Source organism: Anabrus simplex, chromosome 6, assembly GCF_040414725.1.
Source record: "Anabrus simplex isolate iqAnaSimp1 chromosome 6, ASM4041472v1, whole genome shotgun sequence".
Classification (NCBI taxonomy): Eukaryota; Metazoa; Arthropoda; class Insecta; order Orthoptera; family Tettigoniidae; genus Anabrus; species Anabrus simplex.
In genome coordinates this window covers 40,558,054-40,580,196 of record NC_090270.1, presented here as the reverse complement: position 1 = coordinate 40,580,196, position 22,143 = coordinate 40,558,054, and the positions used below count along the sequence as shown (strand labels likewise).

Here is a 22,143-nt window from a genome sequence, read left to right as displayed (position 1 = left end):
ACCATATTGTGCACCAAGCATATCGTATCCCCTTCACATCTGTGCCTGCCATCCGAGAACAAGCAATGGACTCCCTACAACATTCTGTGTCGTCCTGCACCATTGATCAGAGACTAGCAGGAACCAGACTGGACAAATACCATCCCATGCGTAGGCTGCCGTTAACACCTCAACACAAATGGCTGCGTTTGGAGTGGTACCATGACCGCGAAGCATGGACTGCTGATGAATGGCATCGCATTGTGTTCAGCAAGGAATCACGGTTCTGGACTACCCTGGATGATCCTCGTCTGCGAGTAAGGTGGCGACGTTGGGAAAGGTCCCATTTTTCCAATGTTTCGGAGAGGCAAAGCGGTGTTACTCCTGGTGTCATGGTGTGGAGATCCATCGGGTATGACTTCAGGTCATGGCTGGTAGTGATTGAGGGATCTCTGACAGACAGCACAACGGCATGTCACAGATATCCTGCGTCCTCACATGTTACCTCTCGTGTGACAGTCATGAGGTTCCATTTTTCAACAGGACCATGCTCATCTACACACGGCACATACGTCTATGAACTGTCTGCATGATATCGAGGTACTCCCATAGCCAGCAGGGTCATCATATCTGTCCCCAGTAAAACATGTGTTGGACGTCAATTCCGTCCCAGTGCCAGTATCCAGGATTTCAAGAACCATTTACAATAGTTGTGGACCAGCTTGCCTCAGGAGAGGATGCAACGGCTTTATGACACCTCTGCCTACCGGATCAGTGTATGCATCCAGGCCAGAGGGGTGCAACGTCATACTGATAAGTGGGTTTGTACTGCGAAGTCATTTCTAAATTTCTAATTTCTAAATATCTATAGGCTATAGGCAGCTGAACAGCCATTTAAGAGATCTGTTGTCTTATCACAACATACGATATTGACATCTGTAACAGTGTATCAGCTTTGCTTTTTCTTATCATCTTCAAGGAGGCACATTTCTGTTTCATTATAAAGACTGAGCTGTATACTGCCCTACTCCAACAAGTTTTTCAACGCTCCGGAAATTATATTCATGTGAACTTATGACATGCAGCTTGATAATGCAATTTTAGCTAAGGACATTCTAATATTTTGTATGTTTAGACTGACACCTATAATGATATCCTCTTTTTATGGCTTGTAAGAGCAATCAAGATCCTGATTTTTCACCATACAGGTTTGAATTTGAGGTTGATGATGCTCTTAATATGGGCGAAACATGTCCCTAACATTTTATAATAATATTTAATTTCTAAAAAGATCTCTTTGTATTGAATAGGTGGATATACAGGGTGTTAGGTGTATACGTGCAGATATTAAGCTAGTCGGCAAAGAAAAAGACATCTCACAATATATGCTATGTACTTTTTATCTTGTCCTATTAGTTTGCCCATAACTGAGCCAAATATTTCAGGACCTAATGTGTTTTGAACGGCTGTAGCAGGATATGCCGGTTACGTCATTCTGTCCACGCGTAGTGGAAGTACAGTAGCAGAGTCTAGGGCTTGTTGAACCTGTTTCTTATCGCAGGCCAACACATGTTGTTGTGCACTTCCCCTAAAGGCTTGGCAAGTAGCAGAGGATGACTCACGTGCCAGGCCACTTGCTGTACTCGAAAACCGGTCTAGGGTACTCTGTGTGAAATGTACACAGGATCCTTACAGTGACCTCGAAGATACGCACCAGCACATACGTGCGAATAAAGTATTGTGTAGTTGTGTGTGATTTATAAGACGTCAATGGCATTACTCAGTGATCCAACCTGACAAAATGAAAGGAAATAGTTAATAAGTAAATGAAAAATGAGCGCAACATTTCTGTGCTGTTATTGCGACAGTCTACGATGAATTTCTGACAATAAACAATGCGAGTTGTCTATGCTTATTCATAAACTTTTCAGGTCAATGAAAGAACGGTGGACACTGAAAGAAAAGGCTGTAAGTATTCAGTCATATTGTTATTAATGAGACAGATTTCAAAAACCGTAGTTGCAGCCATGCGTGAACATTGCTCGAAGGAACAATAGCTACTGTGGATTTCTTTTGCTAGATGCTTTACGTCGCACCGACACAAATAGGTCTTATGGCGACGATGGGACAGGAAAGGGCTAGGAGTGGGAAGGAAGCGGCCGTGGCCTTAATTAAGGTACAGCCCCAGCATTTGCTTGGTGTGAAAATGGGAAACCACGGAAAATCATCTTCACGGCCGCCGACAGTGGGGTTCGAACCTGCTATTTCCCGAATACTGGATACTGGCCGCAGTTAAGCAACTGCAGCTATCGAGCTCGGTCTACTATGGAATTGCCACCGGGCATTTCTAATAGAAGGCTTATTCTTCTTTTTCCTAATCTGTTTACCTTCCAGGGTTGGTTTTCCCTCGGACTCAGCGAGGGATCCCACCTCTACCCCTTAAGGACAGTGTCCTGGAGCGTGAGACATTGGGTCGGGGATACAACTGGGGAGAATGACCAGTACCTCGCCCAGGCGGCCTCACCTTCTATGCTGAACAGGGGTCTTGTGTAGGCCTTGCGGCGGAACGGGGAGATTGGAAGGGATAGACAAGGAAGAGGGAAGGAAGCGGCCGCGGCCTTAAGTTAGGTACCATCCCGGCATTTGCCTGGAGAAGTGCGAAACTACGGGAAACCACTTTCAGGATGGCTGAGGTGGGAATCGAACCACCTCTATCCATTTGACCTCCCGAGGCTTAGTGGACTCCGTTCCAGCCCTCGTACCACTTTTCAAATTTCGTGGCGGAGCTGGGAATGGAACACGGGCCTCCGGGGGTTGGCAGCTAATCACACTAACCACTATACCACAGAGGTGGACAGAAGGCTAATTACCGGGCAGTAAGTACCGATAGGTAATGTAACGGACCCGTTTAATTAAAACGTCCGTAATAATAATGTTACTACTACTACTACTACTAATATCTTTACGTTCCACTAACTAATTTTCACGGTTTTCGAAGACGCTGAAGTGCCAGAATTTTGTAAAGCAGTACGTTTTTAAATGCAAGTAAATCCACAGACACGAGACTGGCGTATTTTAGCACCTTCAAATACCACCGAACTGAGCCGCCATCGAACCTGCCAAGGTGGGATCAGAAGACCAGCGCTCTATCGTCCGAGCTACGCAGACCAGCATTGGGGCTTAGAGTAAGTTGATCGTGCGGTTAGGGGCGCGCAGCTGTAAGCTTGTATTCTGGTGATAGTGGGTTCGAACTCCACCGTCGGTAGCCGGGAAGATGGTTTTCCGTAGTTTCCCATTTTCACATCAGGGAAATGCTGGAACTGTACCTTTATTAGACTTCGAACGCTTCCTTCCCACTTGTATCCGTTTTCTCTCCCACTGTCGCCGTAAGACCTATTTGTGTCGGTGCGACGTAAAACAATTTGTAAGTACATGCTTCGGTAATTTCGGAGACATGTCTGCAATTATATTATTAATAATAATTCGGACATGTTAAAAGTTCACTATTTTCTTTAGTGTTTTCTGACAGATTACGAGCTACGAATTTGAGTGGGGCGATTAACTTTTATTTTCATAATAGTCAGTAATAATAGACTAACACAGTTTTTATAATAATATTGTTAGTGGCTTTTCGACGGATGCAAGCTAATCGCACGGCCAACTCGCCCAATAATAATAATAATAATAATAATAATAATAATAATAATAATAATAATAATAATAATAATAATAATAATAAATCTTCACGTGCCAATGGAGACGCGCGGTGTCGGAATTTTGCCCACTGGTATTCTTTAACGTGCTCGTAAATCTACCGATCAGAAGTGGTCGTATTTGAGCACCTTCAAATACCAGCGGACTGAGCCAGGATCGAGCCTGCTAAGTTCATGAAACCAGTGCTTGAACGTTTATTTTGATACGTTGAATAGGCACTGCAAAATCAGCAGTAAGCTAGAAGGTTCTCATTTACATTTAAACATGTTCTCTTCGGTTGGAAGCACGAAAGGAAGGTACGTTTAATTAATGCATGTTTATAACATATCCCTTACTGGTATGAAGTAAAACGTTCGATGTGTTTTGACATTTCAATTCCGATACTACTCACTTTGAAATTTTATCCCATGCATTCTTTCGTTGACGTAATAAACTTTATTTACGTACACGTCAACACGGGTTGTTTCTGCATACGGCGAGTTGGACTCCCAAAAGACCATGATATTGAAATCGCACTGTGGGAGAATATTCCACGTAAGCAGTTCGACAAAAGCACTAGACCTGTCACATGCTGGTTGTCTGCTGTTCTTAGCGACGGGGATGTCGCTGGACGGGTTCCCCACCCCTACATGAAACCGGTCTGTCTGACCTTGACCTGAATAACAGCTGTCAGAGATGCGAATTATCGTCCGTACTTTGCGTTTTAAGGGCCGATGACATTAAGACAGCAATCATCATCATCATCATCATCATCATCATCATCATCATCATCGTCGTCGTCGTCGTCGTCGTCGTCACGAATAAATATTCAATAAAATAATCGTTTTATATTCATCATTACTGAAATAGGAACTATAAGTTAACATTTAACTTAAGAAGATTGCCTAGAGTGTTTTGTTAATTTACAAAGGAAAGTTTAACATTTCTTTTAATGCAATCTGTATGTTTTGTTTTCTAAACTGTTGTACTGTAATGTTTAACATAGGTACATTATGTTGTTCACAGGCGTTTTCGTGTACGTTCGTAAATCCGTACTTTTCTATTCGAGATAGTCTTGTTACCGTCCACCTGGAATTACGGAGCCCGTACTGTATGTTAGTTCATTATTTTTCTACAACAGAGTGTTACGAATGCGACTGTAGTTCCCGCGACCACGCCACTCTTATGTCTGTGTCACTAATGTGCACTTTGTTCAGCTGTGTGCTGCTTGACTATGTGGCTCTCGTTACCTTCTTCTTCCTCTTCTTCTACTGCAGCCTTATGTCTTAACAGGTATACTGTATTCTACCGACATCATCTCAACACGCAGTAGCGTAATCTGCTGCGATTTACCGAGCTCGATAGCTGCAGTCGCTTAAGTCCGGCTCCATGGCTAAATGGTTAGCGTGCTGGCCTTTGGTCACAGGGGTACCGTGTTCGATTCCCGGGAGGAAATTTAACCTTAATTGGTTAAATTTGCTGGCACGGGAACTGGGTGTATGTGCCATCTTCATCATAATTTCATCCTCATCAAGACGCGCAGGTCGCCTACGGGAGTCAAATCAAAAGACCTGCATCTGGCGAGCCGAACTTATCCTCGGACACTCCCGGCACTAAAAGCCATACGACATTTCACTTCAGTGTGGCCAGTATCCATTATTCGGGAGATAGTGGGTTCGAACCCCACTCTCGGCAGCCCAGAAGATGGTTTTCCGTGGTTTCCCATTCTCACATCAGACAAATGCTGGTGCTGTACCTTAATTAAGGCCACGGCCGCTTCCTTCCCTGTCCTAGCCTGTTCCAGTCCCATCGTCGCCATAAGGCCTATCTGTGTAGGTGCGACGTAAAGCCAATTGCTGCTGCGATTTGTTATTAGCACCATCATAGTAAAATGTAATATAGTTGTGGCGGAATCTTCTTAGATAAGTTCGACATCTGTGGATTGTGTATAATTTGATAACTCATCTGTACTCATGAAAGCGACCGTCGGCCTGGCGTTCAGGTTAATAGCTACATGTCTCTAACGTGTAACCTTGTTTATGTTTCTTATATTTGTTGATGTGTATGTTAGATGTTTAAACACAATACGAGATTACAGCTGACTCATCCCCACGAGCTTGACCTGGTTCTCGCTTTACGCATAGTAATCTGTAGGTAACTACTGCGACCGATGCTAACTCACGTGACATACATTTCATCTTGTTTCCTCTTAAACCACGCATATTTTACTATTTTCTTCCACGTATTTCAGCTTTTAATGACCTAATAATAATAATAATAATAATAATAATAATAATAATAATAATAATAATAATAATAATAATAATAATAATAATAATAATAACGTTAAGTGCTTTACGTCCCACTAACTACTTCTACGGTTTTCTGAGACGCTGAGGCGCCCGAATTTAGTCCCGCACAGTTCTTTTTATGTACCAGTAAATCTGCCGACACGAGGCTGACCTACAGTATTTGAGCACCTTCAAATACCACCGGACTGGGCCAGGTTCGAACCTGTAAAGTTGGAATCAAAAGGCCTGCACCTCAACCGTCTGAGCAACTCAGCCCGGAAGGAGGCACGAAATGTAGGTACGTTTAATTTATTTAGTTGTATAACATGTCCAATATTCCTTTGAAACTAAACGTTCGATGTGTTTCGGTAATTCAATTCCGATGCTACTCACTTGGGCATCCCATAACTGCTTTCGTTGGCGTAAGGACCTGCCATCTTTCTTGTACCTTTACGCAATGCACTACGGGGATCTACTGTATTTCACGTCCCGGCGCGCCTATACCAACCATTAATTATATCACACGCTCGTACAGGTCCCGCACGGATTCAGGTTTTCAGGTCATTTCCATACTCACTAGACCACGGGGCTGATGACCACACATATCCCATCCCTTAAAGGACATAACAGAAAATGAACCAGTATTAACGCTGAGAATTCGGAACATCCAGGGTCCGAAACCGATGACCAGGGTTGTCCGAAGCCCCTAAGACGGAAACTGAATACTGACAACTACGAAACCACTCTGGCGAGAATGTAACGTAACAAGGCATACGCTACTGTAGTAGCCACCTTCAGCTGTTAACGTAGCTCAGTTGCTCTTAAACATAAAACCAGTTTGACAAGTATGTTATGTAACATCTCGTGCACTGCATAGGAAGCGTTCACCTGTTGTACGTAAACATAAACAGAAACCAGTTTGGCACGCATGGCGCGTGACTCGCCTGTTCTCAAAGGGAAGCTATTCATTCACAAGAACAAGGCATACTACCTATTCTAAAAACATCGTATCTCTATGCTCTCGAAAATAACTTCCGAGAATTTCTAAAAGTTTGATATATAGTGGTTCGTCACATCGTTCTCTATTGCTAGAAGAAATATCTGCAGGTATACACCTAACACCCTGTATAAATAAACACTTGTAACATACTTTGTATTTACGTACATTTTAATACGGACCTAACATGAGAATTATAACATGTAAAGAAGTTAAATGTTAAAAAACGTGTACCTAATGAGGAAAAGTAAACAAAATCACAGAAATATTACCACATATGCCTATAAAATCCCTAAGAGGACTTGGACAAGAAGGTGGGGTTTCGAAGAACTCAGCATGGTGGGCTATGAAAATGATAAAATTGAAACCACGTAATTGGAGTTTCCTAAGACGATGCTAAAAATGTGTGGATGAAGGAGAACATTTCCAATATCTCCTGTTACAAGGTATGAGCTTATTTTCTAAATTCTTAATTACTAATTTTCTTAATTTTAATTGTTATCTCATGTCATGCAAGGATAAAGTGAGCAAAGTGCTGTCCTTGTTGCTAAGCTGCGGAGCGGGGAGTGATGAGTATTCGGGGGTCAGATAAATTGGGCGTGCCTGCCAGCCAACCGATAAGAGAAATTCATTGTATTAATATAAGGAAAGATCTTCTTCGGGCTAAATGCATTAATGAGGTAAATAAAGGTTACAGATCTCTTTATATGGTTTGATTGTATTTAGATGTTGTAGTAATGATGTGAAGGAGAGGTCACTGGGAAACCACAGAAAACCATCTGCAGAGCTGCCGACAGTGGTGTTCGAACCCAATATCTCCCAGACGCGAGCTCACAGCTGAGCGCCACTAACCGCACGGTCAACTCGCCTGGTAAGACCTTAATTATAGCATTATGTGCCAGCCCCATGATAGCCCCTTTCCGTACTTTCAGGAAGGGGCTGGTGACTCAGATGACCTAGAACCTCCCAACCGGCTTGTGGGGTGGGGCCGGCCTTTCTGTGTATTGTTCTTGACGGCCGGTTTACCTGTGAGTTTCTTAGAGATTCAACGGAAATGTTCTGCCTCTAGTGACATTGTGAAATTTCTGGCTCAAATCACGCGAGCTATAAAAAGAGAGGCTAGTCACGGACAGTCAGTCAGTGTTGGACTCGGGGTCAGTGTTGGACTCCATGGTGAAGTCAGTGACTCAGTGCGTTAGGGTTCGGTGGCTGGGCTGAGGGCGACAGAGGTGTTGGCTGTCGCTAGTGTCGCACTGAAATTTAAACCAGGAGCTGTGGTGTCGGAGAGACCAGTGAGTGCAGGAACTGGAGACGACAAAGCAGAAGACTGTACTGTGTGTTCGTGCAATTCTGTGGACGGAGGATCGCCGTGAGCCAGCGAGGAAACGCGCTATCATGAGTGCGAGAATAAATGGACCTGTGTTCATGTTCGCTGTTGTGAGTATCGTCCTGCTGCTGAATACTGTTGAGCTGTTTAGTTATTCACTGCATAGGACTGCGTGAAGCACTGGACTATCTGGGGAGTCGAACCAGCGAAAAGTCGTCGTGTATTGTATAGCCATTGGCACTGTGTTCAAATCCAGCTGTCTACACACAGTGGCTGAAGGAGGTGATTGGACTTTGGGAAAGTGAAAGTAAGGATTATAGCCGTTCCCAGGTAACAACCAGCCGGGACTCCCTGGTGTGTGTGTGTGTGTGTGTGTGTGCGTACATAAGAGAGATTTGTAAATAGACTTGTAATTAGTGTGGCCATTCCTAACTGGTTACAATTGTCTGTTTAAATATGTCTGTGTGCATTTATTAGGTCATCTATACTAATATTATAAAAAGGAGAAATTTGTATATTTGTTTGTAATGGATAGACGCAAAAACTACTGAACCGATTTTGAAAATTACTTCACCTACAGACAGCTACATTGCCAGTGAGTAAAATGGGCTGTATTTTATTTTTAAAATAATTCGAGGGGCGGGGCATGGGGGGAGACACAAAAATACTAGGCTAATATAGGCGAAATATCGAATTTGTCGTACAAGGATGAGACAAACCTCGATTTAAGCCCCTTGACGTGAAGAACAAAACTCAATATGCCCTACGGGCTTGAAAACCATGTTTTAAGGCTTCTACAACCAACCGTTATGGAGATATTGGCACCACACTACTCCTGCTCTAGGAATCGGATAATGAAATGAACTGCCGTAACCATGGCAACGTCAGCTCCAGTATTCTTACAGCAGCGAGATTATCTACAATATCTCACACAAAAAAAACCTAACATGTTACAGACATGAAAATTGTTATTTGGAATCTCCTTTAAAAATAAAAGAACCCAAATTTTTGTTTTCTGAAAATCTACTTAAGGGGTGAGGGCTGGAGGGAGGGGGGTGAAGTGAAAAGAAGTGAGGAAGGATTTGAGTTATTTATCTGAAGATACATACATCTCAGAAGCTGAAGATGTTACAGACTTTAAAACTGGTACTTGAAATCTCTTTTAAAAATAAATGAACACACTTTTTTGGAAAATCCACTTAAGGGGATGAAATAATAAAAAAGCGGGTGATTCTTTTAAAATGAGTATCTTCTTCTTCTTCTACCGCTTTTCCCACACCTGTGAGATCGCGGGTGCGAACTATGTCGCACATGTGGACTGCACCAAGTTTTACGGCTGGATGCCCTTCCTGACGCTAACCCCGTGTGTAGGGATGTAATTACTATTGAGTGTTCCTGGTGCGGTTGGTAATGTGGTGTGTTGAGTGAATATGAAGAGGAGTGTGTTGGGACAAACACAAACAACCTGTCCCCAAGCCAGATGAATTAATCACACGTGATTAAAATTCCGGACCAAGCGCGGAATTGTAATCCCCCTTTAAAAATAAAGAAATTTGTCCTTTTTTCTTTCTTTCGGAAAATCAATTTAAGCTGGAGATCGAAAATAAGCGAAGAAGGAGTTGAAATCTCTTTATGAGGATACTTATATCTCAAAAACTAAGATGTTACAGACGTGAAAATCGGTATTTGGAATCTCCTTCAAAAATAAAGAAACCCTTTTCAACTTAAAAAAAGGACTGTTTCTCACATGTAGAGTTCCATGTCGCATGTTCCAGATTTAGCTCTGCCACCCACCTAGTCATCTTAGCCCCAAAAGGCAATGGCACAAACGTGGTTTACAAAGAGGTTCTGGGGTAAATGAAATGCAATTTCTCGGTGAGTTTTTATACTTTAGGGATTTTCAGATAATATCTTAGTGCAGTACTGACAAGTAATTCATTTTTATCAACGTTTTATCAACGTAACAAATCCTCACGAGCGAAGCCGTGGGTAACAGCTAGTCCTGAAATAAATTAAGGAAATGAAACAGATTGAGTTTTATTCCAATGAGATCCTCATCGGGATTACTTGATCTGAGAACTGGAAAAGATCCAAAGGGAAGTAGCATGTTTTGTTGTGGATGATTTCCAACAAAAGAGTAGCGATATGAAAGTGTTGCATACTCTGGGCTGGGAAGACTTGGAGGTAGGGAGATGAGCTGCTCGACTATGCTGTACATTCTGAGCTGTCAGTGGAGAAATGGTATCTTATTAAGTAGGAAAGATGATAACATGAAGATAAAGTTGGAATTCAAGAGAAGAAAACTGCGGCAAATATTAATTTAGAGGAAGAGGAATTCAGGATTGGAACAGTTTGTCAAGGGAAATGTTTGATAAATTTCCAAGTACTTGGCAATAATTTAAGAAAAACTAGGTAAACAATGGAAAGGGAATCTGCCACCTGAATGACGGCCCTAAATGCAGATCAATGACGACTGATTCATTTGTTTCTTTGTTTTCACAGCAAATTTTGAATGCAATTGTACAAATGTGCCACATTTGCTTCTACAGCATCTGAAATGCAGCATCTTTTTCATTTTTGTGAGAAGGCAACATGCAGTAACTTGCTAACAAATAAATATAGGCTATGACATTCAAAATTCTAGGAGAACATAGATGGTTTCAAATGCTAACAGACCGTGCACTTAACTAAAAATCTCAATTTTGGCACATTTGTGGTTTTGGCTCACAGGGAGCTATATTTTTGTACTGTTTGTTGTATATCTCAAGAGTGTATATTTAATATTATAATGTCTGTATTAGCCGTCTGAACAATCTAACAAAATCTCTGTGTTTTAGTAAGAAAGGTCCCTCATGATGAAACATGTCTCAAGATGCTTCTGCACTGGAACTCAAGTCCTGGTGAGGGTTTAGGGCAGACCCACGAGTTACTGTATCGGCGACTCTCCCAGCTAAATCATAAAGAGCTTGCCGAGTGGTTATCAAGGACTGTATTTCATCAACTTTCTCTCGATTTGGATAGATCCTTGCTTCAAAATCCTTTCAAGGAAGTTGAAACAACTGCCAATGTGTATGTAACCAAAATTTACAATTATACAGGGTTATTACAAATTATTGAATGGGTTTTAGAAGCCTATATGATAGAAAGTATTGGTAATAAAATAATGATACATGATAAGATATGAAAATTCACTATTTTATGGTCCAAAAATTACTAGCAACTCTAAAAGTATTAGAACAGCTTGATACAATAGAGCCCTTTATTGAATTTATAATAGAATTGGAAATAAATAGTTCATTGAATTTTCTAGATCTTACAGTATCCAAAGTAATAATCACCTTCCCTTTAAAATATACAGAAAACTGACTCAATCAATACCATAAAACAGGGTTCCGAAAAATCTACTTTCTTCAGTTTAATTAATAGAGACTTTAGCATTCCTATCTCCCAAAAAGACTTCAAAAAAGGAAATTAACCTCTAGAGACCCAAGGTCAAATTTGTTTCGTGAAATATGATTCTCTGAATTAATTTTGCTCTTTCAGGCTTGAAAATGGTACTTTCACTAAAAAAATTTTTTTAGGGTTTACATAGTGGCAGGAGGGGATGTATCATATATGATACAGTGGGTCTGTATCAAGAACAAACATCTATTGTAAGAAAATTTATTTACATGATAATACAGGTTAAAATAAGCTCTTTCATAGCCTTTTACTTGTTAGAACTATTAGACATTGAAAGAATGAATTTTAGGGTTGCTTTTCCATACCCATCCAACAGGCAACTCCCTCTTGTGGTATGGAAATCACGGAAGCAGTTCCTTTGGGAAGTGAAACATAGAAACACGTTACAATCTATGCATCTGACATATGTTAGTGCAGATCATCCGGGAGCTCTACACCTTGATCTTGACTTCTGTTGAGTCATCATTTCTGGTAAATGCATGGCATTTCTTGATCTTTTTACCAATGGTGGAAGTGGCTGGGTTGGGGTTCGTTTTCTTTGTTCTTCAGCTAATTCGTCATCTTCGTCTTCACTTTCACTTTCTACACTTTTCCTAGTGACATGAGAGTAGATTCGATGCTCTGCAATACATAGCTTGAATGAGAAATAGGTTAGAATGTCTTTCCTTAGCCACTTATTTTGCATAGCAGCCATTCGATACTCGATCCAAGCAGCTGCCAACATAAAATCGAAAAAATGGTGGATTGTTCTAATTGTCCACTTATTAGTCCTGTTTCTCATAGCATACCTGCTGAGGATTCTATCCAAGAGATCGACACCTCCCACGATGTTGTTGTACATTTTGACTAGGAATGGTCGAGGAATACGTATGTACTGATCATCTTTCTTTGACCAACGCCTGCAGTCTTCAATGGGAGCAATTAATTTACTATAACCATCTTTTCATCTGCTCTTACAACTTGGTCACTTCCACCTCTCCCTTCGCGCCTCATATCACCATCTCGTTTCAGTGTCACAGATTTTGGAATTCTGTTTACCATGATTGTACCACAAGCTAAAATGGACCTGTGGGTAAACAATGCATCAAAGAGAGTCACAGATAATAAATATCTGTCCATAAAAATGGTTGAACCAGAAGAAAGAGAGTCCAAGAGTTTAATAACAACCCTTCATCCAATGTCCATTTCTCTGGGAGGAACCTTTTCCGACACAATTTCCCTTCCACCTCCTTCATACAAGGTAAAATCTAAGGGAAGGCCACTGGTACTTGTCATAACAAAGTTTTTTAACCCAACAAGTTGGGGTTTTCCTTTCACATACTGTTTCATCTTCACTTGGCCATGAAAGGGGCATGATGAGATGGCCCCAGAAACCTGAAAAGAAAAACAAACCATAAAATTAGTAACAAGATACTTTTTACTGTTTGAACTACAACACACAATGAGATCATCTGTGGAAATTGGCTTTTATTTGGGTTGATTATTTATTAAATGGACCAGTTGACAAAATTACTCACCCTGTTTTGTGGCACCATCGCTGAGTAGGATCCCTTCTGGCAGAAACGTCACCATTGGAAACTGTTCCATCATTAGCATCATCATCATCATCATCAGAAGCTCCTTCTTCCAGAACGCCAGTACTAACTGCTGGAGCTTGAATGTCAGCCTCAACATCCTCATCTTCAATTTCAATATCTGAATTGTTTGGATATACGCCATCCAACATCTCAAAAATCTCATCATCATCCAGCCCTAACAAAAGAAATCGGAAGATCATGTGTAACATAACCTTAAAATATCGATATATTTTTATTTTTAATACGTCTGTATGGGCTTACATATTTGATATGTATTTACCTCACCGTTCTATTGCATTAAAGCCAGAAACATGACGATTCCGAGAATAAAAATCTGAATACTAAATCACAGACAACCCACGAGAAAACTGCTTGAAAAGTAATTATAGAAACCCAATGTATCATATATGATACATAAGATATATCTTGGTGTTACACATTGAAATTTTATTGAAAAATTTGTTACTATGATGAAAATATGATCTCCAGACTTGGAGCACAATTAGCAAACAATCTTATGTTATAAAGTACGTAATAACGTAACTTACCGTATATATTATGCAGCATTGTTGTTATGGTTCAATCTCCACCTGATTACAACCTCCCCTGCCATCTACCGGGACAGCGAGCAATGAAAAACAAGCGACGGTTGAATAGCGTAGAGTGTAACGAATGTGATACAATGGGTGCAACCTTCCCAACATGCATACGAAGCGCCAGAGAAAATAAATTCCCAGTGTATCATATATGATACAAGGGGTCGCTAGAAAACATAGGTCGAGTCATAAGTCATGGCAACTATTATTTTTCTCGAGAACAGGAGACAACATGGAAAATCTAAGATATGCATTTGGAAACGGACAGTATGTACGTGCGTATAATGCCATTAGATGGTGTATGTAAACAACAGTGTGGGTCTAAGCATGCCCCCAAGTTCAGTGTGTGAGTGAGTGTGTCACAAAATGGAAGTCAACAAGCAGCAGCAACGATCATCGCTTACAACAATGGGGATGGGAGGTTCTTCCACACCTGCCTTATTCGCCTGATCTGAGCCCATGTGACTATGATCTAACCCCAAAGTCAAGAAGCCATTACGTGGACAACGGTTTGCTAACAAAGAGGACATCGTAACATCATTTTGGAGAGAGGTGTCACACGTTAGTGATACACATGCAGCAAATGGTATTCAGCGCCTGCCCCACTGCTGGCAATGCACAGTGGAAGCCTTGGGTGATTATTTCGAAGGTCTGTAACCAGCGGAGACCTGTCCTTTGTACGTAACCTTGTGTATTTGTGTAAACAATGTTTACCAATGGCCTGTGTTCTGACACTTTCCTCCGAGAATCTCTGGAAGTCAAAATTTTTCTTCAGGCACTATGCATAAATACATGCCCTATATTTCCAAATGCATATCTTCGATTTTCCGTGTTGCCTCCTGTTCGCGAGGAAAAAGATAGTTGCCATGACTTATGACTCGACCCTCGTATTATCTATGAAATAGCAGATAATAATGGCTATAATTGAAATTTTGTCAATAGGATTATCAACCATATTTCAATCTCACTAGAGATTCTATAAAAAATGAAAACCTACAACCTGTTTTCCAGTCTTAGATCGGGTCAGGAATGTAACGAATGAAGCATATATATGCTAGTATTACAATGGGGTCACCACTCCCAAGGTGATTATTAATGACTGATAGATGCAATGAAATGATAATGGAGAGTGTTGCTGGAATGAAAGATGACAGGGAAAACCGGAGTACCCGGAGAAAAACCTGTCCCGCCTCCGCTTTGTCAAGCACAAATCTCACATGGAGTGACCGGGATTTGAACCACGGTATCCAGAGGCTCAGATTCTATGTAAAAGGGTAAAAAATTTTGCTACCTTTACATTTAACAACAATAACATTTATCAAATCAATAATCTTTTCAAAAAACATAACTTTAATATAGCTTTTAAAATGAGCAACACTAATAGCCATTTGTTTTACAATACCCAAGAAGTATTGTCTTTACTAGTAATAGATTCTTGAACTCGGCTACATACAAACTGAATTACACACAATGCAAAGCTTCTTACTGAGGCCAGACAGGTAGGAACTTTGAAATGCATTATCAAGAACCTGTTAATGCAGATAAACATAAGTATCCATATGGCAGGTTTTTAACCATTCTTTCTCAACTATAAACCAGGATTTAGTCATTTCATGCATCATTAATAAAGGTACCTTAATGAAAATGTATTTATCACTACTGACCAAATATTTAATCCTAATTACAATCTAAATGTAACCAACAATATTATTGAAATGAAATCCACAGCCTGTTTCCAGTCATTCGACCGAGTCAGGAACGGGATGAATGAAGCCCCTTCTAGCGGCGAGGATAGGAATTGTGCCGGCTGCCAAGGCCTGTTGCACTCCTCTGGGGCAATAATTAATGAATGACAGATGAAATGATATTGGAGTGTGTTGCTGGAATGAAATATGACAGGGAAAACCGGAGTACCAGGAGAAAAACCTGTCCTGCCTCCGCTTTGTCCAGGACAAATCTCACATGGAGTGACCGGGACTTGAACTACGGAACCCAACGGTGAGAGGCCGGCGCTTGTCACCTGAGCCACGGAGGCTCCAATAATGTTGTTAATTTTTTTAAATGAAATCTTCAAAGTATTCCCCATGACAAATAGTAATTAAAATTCTACTACAGACATCACACATTCCTCTTCCCCCCTTTTCCTCCTTATATAGCCACACCCCTCTCTTCCTTCTTCACAACAGCAGCTAGCTGCTCACCACATCAACTCCATTTTCCACACAACCTTGTTTAGACACACATACCATTCAACAAGACTAGCATGGGAGTGAGTACTTATTCTTCCATTACAACTAGCCTTACTTACTTGCACTTTTCCAATTTTAAAATTTTTTTTGCAAGTTTTTCTTCTTTTCTTTCTAGACTGCCTCTTCTTAACCGTCATCACTACAGTTTAAAATCTTCAAGTTTATACACACTTTACTTTAATATACCGTATCTGTGATTTTTACATGTTCATCTCTATTTATGAAGTGCCCCGTCTTAGGGCAATACACATGATTTTAAAAATACTAGCTTCAAGGACATCATGTTGCAAAGACAATTTTTGATGGTTGTCATTGTTACAATTTTGGTGTGGCATTTGTTCTTTCACATCAAGACAGTATTTTCAAATACCATACATACCCTTAAAAACACATATAACACACCCCCAACAATATTGGAAGATCAAACAGATAGTAGTATTCCTTAAAAGAGTGAGTTAAAAACATACAATAAGCACTGTTATTAATAACTGTACTGTACTTGAGTAAATTTTGGAAACTTACAACTTCCTTATAAAGGCTGAAGGTGTCTCAGAAGTGGAATGAAACATGTACCTAGTGTAATTTGTATTCAATTGTATTTCGTCTAGTACATACATTGATTAGTATTGAAAAGGTGGAGTCCCCTCAATTTTTAATTATTATTGAACATGTTGAAGAATAAAATTTCAGTAAGGACACAAAAAATTAAATGATCTTTTCGTGTAATTTGGGAATATCTATAGATGAGCCATCTGCCTTGAAAACTGTTTCTTTCCAAAAAATTAAATGATCTTTTCGTGTAATTTGGGAATATCTATAGATGAGCCATCTGCCTTGAAAACTGTTTCTTTCAATGTACTCCATATGTAGGCAACTGGGCCTGTGAGATCCAGGGAGCAGGAAGGATACACGAATGGAGTTCCGTGAGCTCGTAAAGTATTGTTGCAGAAAGGCAACTCCGCCATGGCGTGGGCCGTAGTTCCATCTTGCTGCATCCATTGTTGAAGGGGTAAGTTCTGGGTGCGACAAAACCGGCACAGATGAGGTCTCCGTAGACTACCTGGCCCACTGCTTTTGGATTCTGTGTAGCATCCTTGACGAAATAAAGGCCCAGTATTACATGATCGGACACGGTGCACCAAATCGTAATCCCCGCGCATTGTAGTGGTTTCTGTATAATGACATCAGGTTGTTCAAACCCTAAAAAAATTAGTTGTTTGGCTGTTGATGTAGCTGTCGAGGTGAATATTGCTTTCAACTGAAAACCATACGATCTAATTAAACATCTGCCAAACAGACCTACCGTCTTTCAGCGACGTTCTTCGTAAACTACGCTTTGGGGACTGTTAACACCTGCTGGAGAAGTCATCCATGATTCTCGTTTGTGGTGATGGTCCTTGGGCACCCTATTGTCTTTTTCCGTTGATGTAAGACTGATCCCATGACGGAACTTGTCAACGACAGCTAATATAATTCTGTTATTTGCTGCCTCCTTATTAAATCACTCCTCGTACTGTTCTTTAATGTGAAGAAAACTTGGGCACTCTGTATGACCAGAAATGACGTTTCATGATAAACCCTTTCTCCTGTCGTGAGAACCATAATTGCAGAAATCAACACATCACTTTTATATGCAACACATAAATACTTTGCTGCTAGGGAAATGTGGACAGTAGATGAACATTCACTCGCACCTGGACCACGGCCTACAAGCCCGGAAAACGCTGACATGATTTCACAAATTTACGTGCCACCCTTTTCCCGTGATGCTGTTGAGCAGTCATTCGATATGACAACCCTGTTGTTATAAGAGCAATACTGTTTTCTTAACATGGGATGACCTATAGTCTCCAAGCCAGAGGAATTATACATGGCTAAAATCCCAGACCCAGACACGAATTGAACCTGGATCAATGGATGCAATGCTGAACATTTAACCAAGGAGATGGACAAACATTTCTTCAGATTATTCTGGATGTTTCTTAGGTCGCTGGAGCTACCACAATAATTCTCGTTTTGGCCAGGGTTTCGAGATTGGATGCACTCAATGCTAAATGATTTTTCAGGCGAAAATTTCAAACCCAGGATCGACTGTAATTTGAATCTCAGCCATCCGAGTGGATAGCCAGCAGCTAAGCCAATGCTTTAAGTATGTCCTCCAGGATTCTTCCCTTACAAAGATCTCAAAAAGTTTGAATTTTACAGGAGTGAAAATTTTACCTTTCAGTTCTATAAAATGTTAAAAGAAAGACACAGAGCCATCACATTTTAAACTCCCTTGAATCATCCACCCAGGCATGTACCAAACCATGATCTTGGGAAAAGAGTAACTGCCCCTAACTAAATACGCCACCTAGGACAGCTTTCATGGTTTCCTTTTAGGTGTATTTCCTTTTGATTAATAGCTCAGCATTTGCAGTACATGATAAGAGGATCATAATTTATTTGCAATTTTATATGCAACTGGTCAACTTGAAATATTTAATGAATAGAAGCCCTGTTGTTGATTGCACAGGTCAAAAATTACAACGCAGCGACCAAAACAAAAGGAGAGTGACACTGAAGGCTGGACACCATTTGATACGATCTGCTGTACTATTATAATTTTGCTAACATGTTGTGTCCTCATACTGATAATACAAGGCTTGTGGGATTACACATGTGAGATCCTGAGGAAAAAAAGAGATAAGAAGAAAACATCTGTCCTTAAGAGTAAGAGAAGGTACTTTCAGTTAACTACTAAATAACTGCTTATTGGCTTGTCTGTTCCTTATTTATCCTGTCACATATCAAATGCACAGGATTGTTAGACTTTTGGTCTTGTCCATGACTAAGGTCGCCAACTGTTTGGATTTTCTCCAGACCGTTCAGAATATACATGTCTGTTGGATGAAATCAAATCATCTTTCTGGACACACTATTGTCCAGAATGATTTATTTAAATCTATCCACCAAGTCTATTATTTATATTCCTCTCTCCCCTCGCTTAGTCCTGTTTCCTGATATAGAGTTTTGAACGAGGTGAGATTAAATTATATGGCATGCTTTTATGGCTGGATGCCAACCTCAGTTGAGGAGCTAATGAAGATGATATGAATAATGGTAAACAAAATTTGGAAAGGAGATGGAAGGAATTGGCTGTGCCCTATGAATAGGAACTGTCATGGCATTTGCCTGGAAGTGAAAATGTGAAATCACAGAAGAAAAATTTTCAGAGCAGCCAATGGTGGGGTTCAAACCCATGCACCTCCAGAATGCAGAGCTTGGCTACAAAGCCATAGCATGTTATACACTAACACACTGCTTGGTTCTGTTATTAAAATACACATTTTAGTAAACTATGTTACACACAGAGCTCAATAGCTGCAGTCGCTGAAGTGCGGACAGTATCCAGTATTCAGGAGACAGTGGGTTCGAACCGCACTGTTGGCAGCCCTGAAGATGGTTTTCCGTGGTTTCCCATTTTCATACCAGGCAAAGGCTGAATCTTAATTAAGGCCACGGCTGCTTCCTTCCCATTCCTAGGCCTTTCCTATCCCATCGTCGCCATAAGACCTATCTGTGTTGGTGCGATGTGAAGCAACTTGCATTTAAAAAAAAAAAAGTTACTAAGAACAAAACTTAATTGGTGTCCACAATTAACATCTACATGTTAACTTGTTTCCCATTGTTACATCAAGTTACAACTTTCATTTCTTCTTTAAATCAGCTGAGAATTTGCCATACAAGAGTGAGGTTAGTGGACTTCGGGATAAAACAATTAATGGTAGGAATTATTGTGGTCCATGAACTCCTGAATAAAGCGGAGGCTTTTCTTAGTTTCACATATGAGGACAGGTTTGAAAATATATATATTTAGCATGTTAGTGACACGTTGGAAATACTTTTCGTTGTTTGGATCTCAATCCATAAACTGGTTTGATGCAGCTCTCCATGCCACCCTAACCTGTGCTAACCTTTCCATTTCTACCTTGATCTAACCCTACCATTCATTCTTACTGTCTACACTTCTCTCAAAAATCAAATCTACAAGTCCTGGGTGCCTCAGGATGTGTCTTATCATTCTATCTCTTCATCTGCGATTTGATCTACCCATCTGATCTTCAGGTATCTTCTGCAACACACATCAAAATGCTTATATTCTCTTTTTTTCCGAGCTAGTCAACATCTGTGTTTCACTTCCACACATTGTCACGCTCTAGATGAATCTTCCAAAGCATCTAATTCCTATAGCATATTTGAAGTGAGCAAATTCTTCTTAAGGCCTTCCTTGTGCCAGTCTGCATTTTATGTTGTCCTTACTTCTGCCATCATTAGTTATTTTACTACCCAAGTAACAATATTCATCTACTACTTCCTAACCTCTTGAGTCCAGAAGTGTACATATGTACACCTTCAATTTTTATTTTATTTCGACACATTGAGGTTAGATTTTTATGTTTGTGCCGTGTGCCACACGTATGTTTACCTTATTAGTTCCAAATAAAACCACTAGGAGCCCTATATACCGGTTCAGCTGTGAGCCAGACCACATGGAATTTTACATTTGGCCAAGATGGCTGCTAGAGAAGTAAGTACCGGTAAGAATTATATTTGACGGCATATAAATGAAATAACAATTGGAATACGTTCAGTTATATTTAATAATTGAAAACACATAGTATTTAATGTGTTGAAGTTAATATTTTGGTATGTTTTTATCCGGTAAAAATGAGGTGTACATTTGTGCACCTCAGGTCCCAACAACAATATTCTCCCTCTTTGAGGTTATGATGTTTTGCTATGTTTTCTGCATCATTAACCAGTGTTTTACATTTACAGGCATCCTTACTACAGATGCATTAGTAGATTTACTGAATAACAGTGATGCCGAACTGTCGGACACAGATGATGAGTTATTTGAGACAGCAATTATAGAAAACTCATCGACAGACTCTGAATCAGAAAATGAAGATAATGTACATTTAACAACTGCTACTACACCACTGCAAGTAAACACCCGTTTGATGAAGTGGAAAACAACAAGGTATGTTCAAAATATTCTATAATTTTATATTGAAGAAACTCTTCCCATTATGTAAAGCATGCGCATGTACTTGTAAATACAAAATGAGTGTAGGCCTAATTTACATTTCATAAATGGATGTTAATTCACACTAATTTGGAATGCTTTTCAGAATAGAGAGAAGGGGGCCTGAATTTGAAGAGGAACTGGAGGTCGATGAAAATGGTCCTAAAGGAGTACAAGAGGCCTTTCATGAATATCTGCAAACTGCTTTTTGGGAATTGTTGGCTGAGCAAACAAACCTGTATTCAGTGCAAAAACGTGACTTGCGCTCTGTTCAGACCACAGCTGTAGAATTACTACAGTTTACAGGGATTCAGATTTTGATGGGTACTCTCAAGCTACCACAGGGAAAACTATACTGGAGCAGGGAATTAAAAGTGCCTTTAATTTCAGAATGTATGCCTCGAGATAGGTATTTTGAACTCAGGAATTACCTGCATTTCACAGACAACCTAGCTGAGCATGACCTGTCTGATAAACTGTGGAAAATTAGGCCAATGATAAATATTGTTAGGGATAAGTGTCTGACGTTGCCAAGGCCTGCACATCTGTCGATTGATGAACAGATGATACCCTTTTCAGGAAGGTGTAGTTTTCGCCAGTTCGTCCCCTCAAAACCTAACCCACTTGGACTTAAAAATTTTGTCTTGGCAGCTAGAGATGGATTAGTATTAGACTTTTGTATATATCAGGGGAGAGGAACTGTTTGTGAAAATGACATGAAAGAGCTTGGTTTGGGTGGCAGCATTGTGAAACTGTTAAGTGTGACAGTGCCAAAGGATGGACATCATGTCATTTACACTGACCGTTTCTTTACCAGTATGAAGTGTGCAGAGTTCTTGATGAGTAATGGCATTCATCAAACAGGAACTGTCTTGAAAAACAGAATTGGGCCTGTGGTTAG

At 40.3% G+C, this 22,143-nt stretch overlaps 1 pseudogene; it reads left to right on the top strand.

Annotated features, from left to right (window-relative positions):
- The first annotated feature begins 20,726 nt into the window (after window positions 1-20,726).
- LOC137501280 (piggyBac transposable element-derived protein 3-like) lies at window positions 20,727-22,143 on the top strand (annotated as a pseudogene).